We start from the raw sequence: 14,064 nt of genomic DNA, 5'->3' as shown, positions 1-14,064 counted from the left end.
GGAGTTACATCAATAAATTTTCACCAATATGACTGCCTAAATATGAGCTGAACAAGGACTACACCAATAGACAGCCTCACATGGACAAGGAAAGTCCACCAGACCTCAACCCTACACAAAAAACTATAGGTAACTGAGAGATGGAGAAACAGTCTTCCCTAGGGAAAAGCACACCAGTTGATTATCCAGTACCAGATGGTCAGCCCTGAAAACATACACATACGAGTAACATTATACAGATTAAGCATGCTGTATTTAGGTATTTAGAAACACATACACACACACACACACACACACACACACACACACACACACACACACACACACAAAACATGGTCAGCCCTGAAAACATACACATACGAGTAACATTATACAGGCTAAGCATGCTGTATTTAGGTATTTAGAAACACACACACACATACAACATACCCCCACAACACACAATATATGTAACAGCAATTAATGAAAAAAGAGGCCATAAATTTGAAAGAGAATAAGGAAGGGCCTATGGGAGGGTCTGGAGAGGAAAGAGATGGAAAAAATGTAGTTACAATCTCAAAAAAAAAATCATATTGAAATACAATTTTTCAATTTGCAAAATAAATAAATACACATTTCTTTTAAGGAAGAGAGAGGAGAAAGAGAGAGAGAGAGAGAGAGAGAGAGAGAGAGAGAGAGAGAGAGAGAGAGAAGAAAAGAAGAAAGGTCCTGTAAGACCTGAGTCATTATGAGGGTGCAGAGAACCTGCAGGAAAAGCCGGGTCCGATGACTCTAAAATGAAGATAAATTTTACCAACTTCTCAACTTTGTCTTCAGCAGGTCTAGACTCAAACAGATGAAGGTGAGCTTTAAGCTTCATAACCTTTGTTGCTAATCATGTGCTAACCCCTGTTGTGTTATATGGAGTCAAAAAAGAAATCCAATATTAAGAGTCCAGAATCCTAGATGAAATTGCTACCACAAGTCTTGGGACTATAAAAAGAGTTTCCTCTAATTATCAATCCTAAAACCCGGGTGTCTGTGAGGATCATTCCCAGAGCTTTCACATTTTCAGGACCCTAGAGTCGCTTTCCTAACAAGCATCCTAGATGATGATGATGATGATGATGATGATGATGATGATGCTTGAAGTTGTCAAGTCCTTTTTAATATACATCCATGTTTGAATTTATTTTTTGACACAGGGTCTCACTATATAGCCCGGCTGGCCTGAAACTCACTATATAGACCAAGCTGGCCTCAAACTCAACAGTGATACACCTGCCTCTGCCTCCTGAGTGCTGAGATCAAAGTTAAGCACTACCATGCCTTGCTGAATTTTTATTTATAAATTATATCATGTGTAAATGTAAAATGAAAATAAATATAATTTATAATATTGTCCATCTGCACACTGAGGGCTCATCTCAAGTATACATCGATGACCAGCCCAAGCATGGAGAGTGCCTCTTAATGAGACAGTCTCAGTGGCTTCACTTAGGAAGATAGATAACTTCAAACCTTAAAGTATCTATTTCAGTTTATCTAGGTACCAGACACTGTGCTAGACTGGTTCATCCATAGTTCATTTAATCACCCCAAAACTGATAATACATTATCAATTATATATAATATAGCTCATATGTATTCCCTGAGTCTGTGTGTTATAACTTAACCTACACTGCAATAGTATTGAAGAAGTGGGATATTCAATAGGTTGTTACATCACGAGAGCAGGATTGTAGGAGTGAGTGTGTGTGCTATGAGACTGGATGGATTCTCCTCCTTCCTTCCTGTCCCATGCCCTCTCACCCTTCCATCTTCTGATGCAGGATCATGTGGTACGAAGGCCCTCACCAGACATTAGTTCTGTGCTCTTAGGCTTCCCAACCTCCAGAACTGTGAGCCGAGTAAATTGATATGACTTATGAGCAATGTAATTTATCATATTCTGCCATAGTACCATAAAGCAGACTGAGGCAAAGGCCACCAAACATGAGGCCATTGCTACAAGAAATAACTGAAAATAGGGAAGTGGCTTTGGAACTGGGCAAAGGGTGAAGGCCGGAAGAATTTGAGAAATTAGCTAGTAAATTTGTATATTTCCATACATGGAGTGTTCATTGTAATACCAGAGGACTCAGAAGAAGAGAAGGCATTGGGGGACTACCCTATGTGTCATGATCAGAATGTTCATAGAACTGTGAACAGTAAAGGACATTCTGCTATGATGTTGGTGGAAATAAGAAATAAGCCAGTCACAAGGAAAAACCACCTTTGTCATAAAGTGACAAAGAACTTGGCAGAACTGTGCTCATGTTCTAGCAAACATGTCCAACCTTTGGCAGTGTGACATGACATTGGCACCTCAAAGCTCATGCTCAAGAAATGCTCAACTGAACTTTTAAAAAAGTCTCACAGAGCCAGCTCACAGCAGCAGAGAGCTTCTGAGCTCGTTGGGTGCCTGGGGCGAGGTGCAGATGAGCCACACAGCAGCTGAGGACTCAACCGGCCTCTGGCAGAGGCTGGGGGGTGGGGGGGGTGGGAAGAAAAAGGAAAAGAAGAAAAGGTCTTAAAATGTTTTAAATAAGCTTGTGATTTTGTTAGACCATATTTGTAGCTATACTCAGCTTCATATAGCAGATTGGACATACCTAGGTTTTTATGAGTGTCAGAATTTAAGCACAATGAACTAGCATGTTTGAAAGAAACTTCTTAGCAAAACATTGCAGGAGCTACATGGTGATCTTTATACTTGTCTGTAGAGTAAGATGTTAGAGGAAAGAAATTATTTGAAGACTATGGTGATATTCTATTTGTGCTGAAATGTGATTTTATTTGTATGTTAATAAATAAAGTTGCCTGGGGGTCAGAGGTCATAGCGAGCCATAAGCAGAGTCAGATGGTGGTTGCACACGCCTTAATCCAATCACATGGCAGACAGAGTCTCTCTGTGGTCAAGGACACAGCCAAGCATGGTGACACAAACCTTTAATCCCAGTACCAACCATAGAGACCTGGAGGTCTGTATAGACAGGCAGTGACAAGAAAGTCATGTGGCTGGGTTTAGAGCCAATGAGAAGGTGGAACAGAAAGGCAATAAAAAGACAAGTCAGACAGGAAGAAGTTCTCTCTCTCTGGGGAAGGTACTTCTGGTGGTAAGCTAAAGTTAGTCGTGGCTATTGCTCTGATCTCTTTGGCTATTAACTCTGTATTTGGCTCTGTGTTTCTTATTTACTAGGACTGTTTAGAAATTCATCTACAAAAGACAATATATAATTTACAAAGAAATAATGCAAAACTATATGGAAAATTTACACCCTATCTATTTGGAAGTAAAGAAACATATTTAAGAGCAGACCAAAAAATATGGACAAATGACTCTCTGGTAAAGAACCTTCTCGGAACAGAAGACCCGGAAGACATATATGAAATCTCAGAGGGGAGTGGGGACTGCCTATACCATAAGGTCTATCTTAAGAACAAGGATCTCAGGTACTCAACACTCTCCTGGACTGTCTCAAGTGACTGCTCCCAATTCCAACACAAAACCCCCAGCTGCCCCAGATGTGGCTTGTATGTGCACAGACATAGCTCATAGCTCTACAGCACCACACATGAAGTCTTGCCTATGTCCATGTGACAAATGATTCTGCAAGATGCAAGGACTTTGGAAGCATGCCACCTACATCAAGAGTTCAGAGGATGTTATCTGGAGACCCAGGCAGAACCTGTCACAGGAATGGAGCCGCTATGCAGACTCCCCACCAGAGCAACGCCTAGTAGGACATGGATTGCCTTTGAAACACCAGAAATGTAATCTCCAGCACGTAACATAGTCTGGAAGAGCTATAGTCATAACACTGCATACCCAGAGAGCTGAGGTGCGGTTTCAAATCAACACGAAACACACTAAAGACAGAGAATTACTACTAACATTTACAGAAGTGGACCTGCGAACTCAGTGAGAGATGTAAATTGTGCCTAATGCTTCATAGAAATAAGCGAAAGAAAAAGAATTTCAATGGAGACCTCTTGAGTTCCTCATCATATTCCGTGTATTGGTCATGAGCTTATGTGACTGCAAATGACACAAATTTGGTTAAACTTAACTAAAGAGTAGGGTTTTTTTTTTTTTGTTTTTTTTTTTTTTTGTTTTTAAATAAGGAAATGTCTGATGTATGGAATCCAGACTAAGGCTCCACAGTGGCACCGTGAACATAGGTTCCCTTTCTTTCTTTGTAACACCATCTTTAGCAGGTTACTTTGTTACAAATTGTCTGGCCTACTTCCAGGAATCATAACCATGTCCCTAACAGAAAATAAAAATGAGGATGGAAGCTGAAAAGCCATGTAGGTGATGGCTCAGTCCACTTAACAGACCTGCTCAGAAGTCCGCTTAGAAACCTGATCTCACATTTCATTTGGCCAGATCTGTGCCAGAGATATCTGTATTCCCAAGCTTTAAATTGTAAAATAATAATAATAATAATAATAATAATAATAATAATAATAATTTCTCGTAGGCGAAAAAGGATGGGTTTAGGGACTGCAACAAAGAAAATCTGCCAAATTACTTCTGCCTTAACCCTAGAACTACCGTAAAATTGTGTCTATTGCATAAACTAACTCAGTCTTAGGATTCTCAAAAACACAGTACTGTCCATCTCCCCTTCCAGTACAAATGCAGTTCTCCCTTAGATGAGTATTTATAATCAGCTAATGGTTTCTGGAATGGGGAGAAAGATTTTCTTCAGTGGTGTGGCCGCTGGTAAGGTACCAATGCTCCCTTAAGCAGACCCCAGGAGGGAAAAGGTCAGGACTTTACCTTGAAACCCATTCTGTATGAAAGGAGATTCAGCTATTGACGTTTCCAATCTAACTATAAACAGACTATATATCACCTTTACCCTTCTACACTAGCTTCTTAGCACTAGGAGCTATTATTTGTCCATGTCTGTTCCCAGCACCACTACCACAATGAAGTGACCTGAGGAAAGATGCAAGAAATAGAGAAATTGCTTTTTTGTATTCAGATTAGTTAGTCTTCTAATCATTAAGAAGTCTGTCCCTTCTAGGCCATCCCATTCAACTTTGCTGATACCTCAGGTAATAAGCAGTATGAGGAGGGAAATATTAGGTCACACCCCGGATGACAATTGAGATGATTAGAAGGCCCTGAAGAACTCTGGAAATGATACTAATTGGGAAGATGGTGGATGTGCTTGTGATCTTGACACACACCACTGAGGAGAAATAGGGCTCTGTAGAGTCAATAACCCCACATCCAAAAATTCACCACTTCCCCCATCTGTGTTCTTATCACAGCTTTGGAAAAAGTTTGTTAGCAAGAAAGACTCAAGAAATCAAAGAAAATGCTAGGTGATTATGTGTGTTCAAATGATTGTCTCTCTGGGAGGTGGCTCTCATCCCACTTTCTCAGGTAACAATCTCCTACCAGACTACTATCACTACACAATTTGGGATGGTCACATACATGAATAGTTTTCCCTCCAAGGCAAAGGGAAGAAAACAAACAAAATGGAGAAGCAAGTTCACAAGGTTCAAGACAACCGAGACAAGTGGTTGGGAGCTATGTGCTTCCATCGGACAAAATAAGATCTGATTTGGGGATGATTTAATTTCTCAAAGTTTCTGGATATTCACTAGTAAAGAGTTGGGGAGGAGTGTTCCACTATCATTTCATCTAATCCTCTTGCATTCCTAAAAGACCCCACTTCCAAATACTATTAACATACCTGTTAATATGCTGGATATGAGGTCTCCAGTAGATGAACTAGGGGGCGGGGGACACACACTGATGTCCTAGCTCTACCTCATTCCAAGTGTTCTTTGCATGCTTAGAATATACAGAACACCATGAGATCTAATGTCCCCCAAGGCTTCCAATATAATCAGTGATTAAGAATGTGAATACAAAAATATAAATTCATCATTAATTTGATAATAGATGTTGTAAATATTGAAGTAATTTACAGAGAAGGTAGAGTGAGGAAGTCTGAATTACAGAAGCTGTTATGGAGAAGAAGCTCCCACTGAGGTCAGAAGACTACACTGAGAGAGAGAGAGAACAGGATGACTAATAATAGATAGCCCTGATGTATCTTGTCTGCCAGGCACTTATATCCATAATTGCTCAGAATCTTCCTGGAAGGCAGATACTTTCTCTCTACTTTTATGGAAAAGTAAACTCAGGGTCAGAGAGGTGAAGTAGTTTGCCCAAAGTCACAAAGCCTGTGAGTCATCAGTCCAGGATTCAAAATAAGGGTTTTCTAATACCAACACTGTATTTCTTCTGCTCTGTGTTGTTTTCTGCTGTCAGGTAAAAGACAAGAGCTAAAACAAATGCTCCTAGCCATAAGGAGCCTTTGTGGGGCAGGGCACCAAGGCAAACCCTGGAGCTAGAATCACTATGTCAAAATTAGTGCAATGAGTTAGCTCCTAATAAATGAAGTAATTCCTTTAACACTTTTTCTTTTCTCATCTAAGGGGAAAAAAAAAAAAAGATAGCCAGGTGGTGGTGGCACACACCTTTAATCCCAGCACTTGAGAGGCAGAGGCAGGTGGATCTCTGTGAGTTTGAGGCCAGCCTGGTCTCCAAAGCAAGTTCCAGGAAAGGCACAAAGCTACACATAAAAACCCTGTTGGGGGTGGGGGGAGCTGAACGACCAATAGCTAGGCAGGAGATGATAGGTGAGACTTCCAGGGAGAGATAGGAACTCTGGGAAAGAATTGGATTTGTCAGCCAGACACAGAGGAAGTTGGACGTACAGTACTGAGAGGTAATAAGGTACGTGGCAAAACGCAGAGTAGTATAAATGGGTTAGTTTAAGTTTTAAGAGCTAGTTAGGAAAAAGCCTAAGCTAAGGCCAAGTTGCATTATAGCAAGATAAGGATCAGGTTTATTAACAGGTAAAATCAATAAGGTACACTCACAACACAGAACAAGGTTGATGCTGCCGCTGATCTAGCTGTGGCTGTCCTGCTGTTCAGCCCAGGGGAGACTGGAACCAAACTGCAAGCCACACTTCCCCTCCACTTGCTGCCTGCTCTGAGCAGCCCAAGAGAGAGCGCAACCCTTCCCCCACGGGTTCTTAAGGGGTCTCTTATCTTTGGAAAAGACCACACCTATTGGGACAAACTGTTCCATTCAATTGGTCGTTGGACCGAATGGCAGAATTCCCACATTTCATAACTAATAGAAAGTTTCTGTGTTGTTATTCAGGAGCTGGCAGTCCAAAGAAAGACCTGTGGCAGTAACATCTTTGAAATTTGGGTAGGAATGTGAGAGGGCTCGAGAGATCATGAGACTTCTTGGAGGACTCTAAACTCTCAGAGGCCCTGAAGCCAGCAGTCCTACCAATATCTTTCCAAAAACTGCCCTCCTGGTCCTAACGTGTTTCTACTGAGTGTTCTTCAAGACTAAGGGCCATGACTGTCACCAGACAGGAAGCTGAGAACTGCCTCGCCTCAAGAAGAGCCCCAACCTGAACATTCGGCATATACTCTAAAACAGAAGGAATTAGGCTGCGTTCCATGAGCCATAGCGGCCAGCCTTAGAAACATCATTCTGTGGAATGAGGCAACGGAAGCTGTGGCTGTACCTGAAAGAAAGACTTAAATGTGTGTCTGAGGAAGAACTTTCTGTTCTGACCACTACAGTTTGTTCAACAGCCCACTGGACTACGGAGCGGGCCTCCCGGCATAAAATGCTTCAATCTCCTTGTCCCTGCTGTGTTCTAGGAAGAGGCCTTTAATCATCTCATCATCTGGTCAGCAAGAGCAATTTAGGCCATGGATCTGTTAAGAAAAAAAAAGAGTCCATTCTATTAGTTTCATGACTTTCTTCCTAAATAGTGACATTTATAGTCCCAAACCTAGTTCCAATCAGAACTGGAAACTGAGGTTCCTGACTTCAGGGAACAGAGTAATTGGCACCTGCTATGGATGTAGCTGTACTTGGCGCCTTCTGCCCAAAGACTTCAAGGCACTTCAGGAATTCTTACAAAACACTGTGACAGTGCAGAGAGGAGGAATCCTGCCTAAACCGGTGGGGCCCGAGATCCCTGATGCTCATCCGATGTCAGTGGAGTTGAGGGATCCAGAAGTGTTGGAGCCTCCTGCTGAGTTCTTTGGAAAAGTCAGAAAAGGGACAGAACCCCATCCAGTCACGCAGGTACTTACTTGCTTATTGACTCTTCCCACAATTGTTCACTGGGAGCATTTTACAATGCTGCTCTAAGTGCTTGGAGGTGACAGAATTTTAAAGAGAAATAATAGATGCAGGGCAGCGTTGGCGCATGACTTTAACCCCAACACTTTAGGAGGCAGAGGCAGGCAGATCTCTGTGAGTTCGAGGCCAGCCTGGTCTACAGAGTGAGTTTCAAGATAGCAGGGCTACACAGAGAGACCCTGTCTCTAAAAACATTTAAAAAAATAAAGGAGGAAGAGGAAAGAAAATAAGTTATCCCTTTAGAAAGGATGGGAAACCAGGCTCAATTTATGAAAGAGGACAAGAAACCAGCCCTAGTCTGCAAAGGCAAGCTCCAGACAGAGCACCAGAAATGTTCAGAAGTGTTTCCTGGCATAGAAAACTCACAGTAAGCCGGGCGTGGTGGCGCACGCCTTTAATCCCAGCACTCGGGAGGCAGAGGCAGGCGGATCTCTGTGAGTTCGAGGCCAGCCTGGTCTACCAAGTGAGTTCCAGGAAAGGCGCAAAGCTACACAAGAAACCTGTCTCGAAAAAACCAAAAAAAAAAAAAAAAAAACTCACAGTACTTGACTAGAATCATAGATATTTGAAATTTGAAACTGGTCTAATGTTCAGCCTCCAGTGGATTTTTGATGAAGCTTATATTTAGGAAAGAAACACTTCTTAAAATGTGTTTCCCTCCGTTAGCTTAAAACTAAAGTTCTATAAGTCATAATTTTCTCATACAAAGAAAAAATAAGGACAAAAATACTCATAGTAAAATAGGGCTCTTTTCTAGATTAAATTTCACAATGGGAACTTTATTTCTAAGAAAAATAGAGTGTCGGGGACCATATCTTTTTCTCTCCCAGGTGAAACATAAGTCAGAATACATTGGGCAATAAAGTACCACAATCACAGGAGATAGATGAGTAAGAGCAGTCATGTGACCGAGGCAGGTTAGTGCCTTGAGATGGCAAGGTGATAACCCTGAGAACAGGGACAGACACGAGGCCTGGCAGATGCTGTGAAGTACAGAGACACAGCTGAACATCCAAATACATCAACCAGAACATTCAGTGTAGAGGTCCCAAGTTTTCTGTTCTGCCTGAGAAGATAGAAATAATCCCAAGGGTTCACACAGAGTCAGAAGTAGCTCTTTTGTCCTGACTGAAAAACTTCATGAGGTATGAGGTAAAATAATTAAAAACTTTTACCACAAAAGTAGTGTAAAATTGACTTTGAATACTGCTCTTTATTTCTATCTAACAAAATTCATGAATAAAACCGAAAAGGGTCAAAATACTTTTTAGTAGCTTATCTATATCTTAGGATAAAGCTCAAGAATATTTAAAGGCACACAAATATATCCAGCATCCAGTGATATAGAATGCACAATATCCAGTATTTAATCAACAATAAGAAGTATACCAAAAAATCAGAAACAGAAGTATTCATAGAGAAGAGAATTCAACCCCAAATGCAGGACACAGATGATAGAATCAGTAGAAAAAGAGCACTGAAGCAATTGTGTTCACATGTGTAAGTGCTCAAGGAAAGACTGAACATGTGTGAGTATCTATGACTCTTATGTGAAACTTTTCCTGGGGAGACGTATGCAACACACACACACACACACACACACACACACACACACACACACACACACACACACAAAACCTACTCACCCCAAATAGGAAACCTGTGACAGACCAAAGTACTGATGCCACCAAAGTCCAACTTGGAGAACCAACGAGTTTTACTGGGGTCACCATAGGACTGTGAGTGGGGATTACTACAGAAGCAGAAATGACTCAGAGACAGCTGAATTACCAAAGGCCACCCCAGCATGGGTGACAGCTCACAAAAGCTGGGGACCCAGAGCACCCTACACAGCCTGCCGGCAGCTCAAAAGGGAGAAGAGTGTTCCTTCCAGGTGGTTCAGCTGGTCTGAGCCTCTTCCAGGCAACAGGGCTTGTGTCTTAGTTACAGCTACTATTGTAATAAAATACCATGACCAAAGTAACTTGGGGAACAAAGGGTTTAATTTGCCTTGTGCTTCCCCATTACTGTTCAGCATGAAAGGAAGTCAAGACAGGAACTCAAGCAGGGCAGGAACTGGAGGCAGGAGCTGATGCAGAGACCATGGATGAGAGCTGCTTACTGGTTTAGTTTACTGCTGATGGCTTTCTCAGTCTGCTTTTGTATTGAACCCAGGACTACCAGCCCAGAGATGGTACCACAAACAATGGGTTGGGCCCTCCCTCCCACCTCAATTACTAATTAAGAAAATGCTCTACAGTCAGATCTTATGGAGGCATTTTCTCAGCTGAGGCTCCCTCCTCTCAAATAACTCTAGCTTGTGTTAAGTTGACATAAGATTAGTCATCACAGCTTGTCTGAGAATCTTCTTTGCAGCTTGGCTCCTCTGAGAGTGATCCTTATTGTTTATTCTTGGGAAGGAGGGGCCTAATGAATCTGGTCATTTTCAGGGACTTCCTGAAGCTATTTTATTTACTTCTTGTCTTAAGGCATTTCCCTGGGAAATAGAATGTTTCAATCTCCAGGACACTGATATAAAACGACAAACCTTATTTCTAGATAGGAGAGAACTACAGCACCAGAGATTTAAAAAAAAAAAAAAATGCAGGGGCTAGAGAGATGCCTAGGTGGTTAAGAGTAGGTACTATACTACTCTTGCAGAGGTTCCAAACTCCATTCCCAGCATTGGGTGTTGGGTGGCTCACAACTGCCTGTAACTCCAGCTCCAAGAGATCTGGTGCCCTCTTCTGACCTGGGTGGGCACCTGCACACATGTGCACATAGCCCCCCCTCAACATATACACATATACATAATTAAGATTTTTAAAAACATAAAGATACAAGTTTCTAAAGTAGATTTTAAGTATAAAAATTGATGCAATTAATGGCAGATTAAACATCACAGAAGAAAACACAAGTAACTTTAAGAACATAACAGAAATAATCTAAAATGAAACATGGGGAGGAAAAAAAATGAATACAGCACAAATGAGCTACGGAGCAACCTTGAGAATCATATGATATGTGCAATCAAGGGAGCAGGGAATGAGGAATGAAAAGAGCAGAAAAATTACTTGATGAAACAGTGGGGAAAATTCAAATGTGTTGAAAATGATAAACTTGTATGCAGATGCTCCCAGACTTGTGATGGAATTACATCCTGATCATCCTGTTCTAGTTGGAAGCAGCAGCTTTTTGACACTTAACATCACAATCTAGCAACACAGGGCACTGGGGGCTGTTGGTAATTGACCCTGGGGTAGTGGGACTCACTGTGAGCAGTATTTTGACAGAGAATGTTCACTAGGAAAAGACCCAAGTCCAATATTTAAACCATAGTTTCTGCTAAATGGATCTCGACTTTGCATCATCACTGTAAAATGAAATAGGTTCCAATCGAATCTTTAAAAATCAAAGACCCTTTGTCACCCATGGGTGAGTCTACGTGTGAGGAAGACAGTCTAAAGCGAGAGGGAGGGGGAACAAAAGACAGTGACGTCATGTTAGCACATGCAGAATCCAGATGTACATACAGACATGACAGCAGAAGACGGCTGCTCTGAGGGGGAAGAGGACCAATGTTCGGGTAGGGGAACAAAAGAAGGCAGCAGGCAGGTAAATACGCACAAAGTACAATATACACGCATGTAAGGTGATACCTGCCCTTGGGAAAGCACTTTGGTAAGAAATAGGGTTGGTAAGTTGAGTTTCCTACATCGCTCTAGCTTTAAGTTTCTTACTGGCATTCCCCCATCACTCTACCTTCTAAAATCAAAAGTGAGGGGCAAAGAGATGCCTGCTTCCAGGCTTGCACCATTAGAGGCTGAGTGAAACAAACGCTGCTGTCTCCATGAACAGGGAAGGAAGAAAGGGAGGCCAGGAGGGTGGGCGGAGCATCCGAGAAATACAGACCACGTAGGAAAATGTCCTCATACCTAAAAGAATCGGGAATGGTAGACACCACAGAACTTAAGTGTGAGTTCTAGTGCCATCTACTGGGACGCATGGGAAACAGCTGAGGCTGGATCTGGGGAAAGGAGGAAGAGACAGGGACCAATTAGTTCAATCTTCTGTCACTTTAAGGAGGCAGCTTTTCCTGAGACTGGCTCCTTTTCTGCCTGTTCTAACAGGGATTTGAGACTCCTAGGAAACGGTCTAACCTTCTTCTGTGCTAACTCATGACTGTGTGGTTCCAGGACCCATCTGTGTAAGTTAACAGTTGCCCTACTGTCTACAGAAGCTGCCGTCTTCCCTGTACATATCCTTCACAGAAAGGCATGGGAAACCTCTCAAAAAAACAAAACAAAAAAAAAAAACTCTAATGAATAGGAAAAGGGGAAACTCAACTTACCAACCCTATTTCTTACTGACTGTTTAACAAGTATGTATAAATCAATCATCAAGCCAAGCCCCAAGAAACAAATTGGTCTAATTGTGGTTTCCTAGAAGCCTGGAGCTCCCTTAAGCAGAGCCTAGAACTCAGTGTTCTGTTACAGTGGAGCAGGAAGCTGCTTGCTTCACAGAGGAAATCACCCTCTGCAGCAAGCTCATGTCCTCAGCTGACTCAAAGGACATCTACTCAGGGCAAAGAACAGAGGATGAGCTAGCATGTACTGAGGCAAAAACAATCACCAATTACCAAGCGATGGCTGAACTTGTACCTTAGAACTATGCTGCTGACCACTGATGGTGACTCGTTCCTAGTTCCCAGAGTATGCCCAATCAGAGACGGAGTCTTTAACCTCAGTGACCTTTAAAGCTGCCCAGATTATTAGTTTCCTAGGGCTGCTGTAACATGCTACTTCAAGTTTAGAGGAACTCAAACTTTTTTTTTTTTTTTTTTTAGGTTTTTGGAGACAGGATTTCTCTGTGTAGTCTTGGTGCCTGTCCTGGATCTTGCTCTGTAGACCAGGCTGGCTTCGAACTCAGAGATCCACCTGGCTCTGCTTCCTGAGTGCTGAGAATAAAGGCATGCACCACCACCACACCAATAACCAAACAATATTATCTTATAGTCTTGTGTCTTAGTTAGTGTTTCTATTGCTGTGAAGAGACATCATGACCATGCCAACTCTTACAAAGCAAACATTTAATTACAGTGGCTTACAGTTCAGAAGTTCAGTCCATTATTGTCATGGTGGGACAGGGCAGCATGCTGGCAGACATGGAGCTGGAGAGGTAGCTCAGAGTTCTACATCTAGCTTGGGCAGCAGGAAGTGAACTGAGACACTGGGTGTGACTTGAGCATATATGAGGCCTCAAAGCTCACCCTCAGTGACACACTTCCTCCAAAAAGGCCATACCTCTAATAGTACCATTCCCTATGAGATTATGGGAGTCCATTACATTTCAACTACCACATTCTGTAATTCAGAAATCCAAAAATGGATCTCATTGGCTAAAACTGAGTTGGCAGTTTCAGCAATGCTGGAGAGTGCAGAGCAGAAAGCCTCATTCCTGAAAACCTGGCTAGTTTTCTTACATTTCCCAGATTCTATAGGGCAACTGTATTCCTTGACTAGTGGCCTTCTTCCATCTCCAAGGCCAGCAATGACCAGTGGAGTCTTCCTCACATTGTTTCACTTTGATACTGACACTTCTGCCTCCTTCTGCCATTTAAAAAAACTCAGGATAACACTGGACCCACCTCAATAATCCAAAATACCACCATAGTTTAAAATCAGCTGATTATCACCAAGCCCACCTGCTACATTGATTCCCCATCACAGTGGGCTGGACCATACTCAGAGATTGCAGACATTTTTAAATAAGTGTTATTCTGCTTACTATGCCAAGTGAATCCAATGTGCAGTATGGATAAGAACTGTTTC

This window comes from Peromyscus leucopus, chromosome 15, assembly GCF_004664715.2.
Source record: "Peromyscus leucopus breed LL Stock chromosome 15, UCI_PerLeu_2.1, whole genome shotgun sequence".
Classification (NCBI taxonomy): domain Eukaryota; kingdom Metazoa; phylum Chordata; class Mammalia; order Rodentia; family Cricetidae; genus Peromyscus; species Peromyscus leucopus.
Note: the sequence above shows the minus strand (reverse complement) of the source record.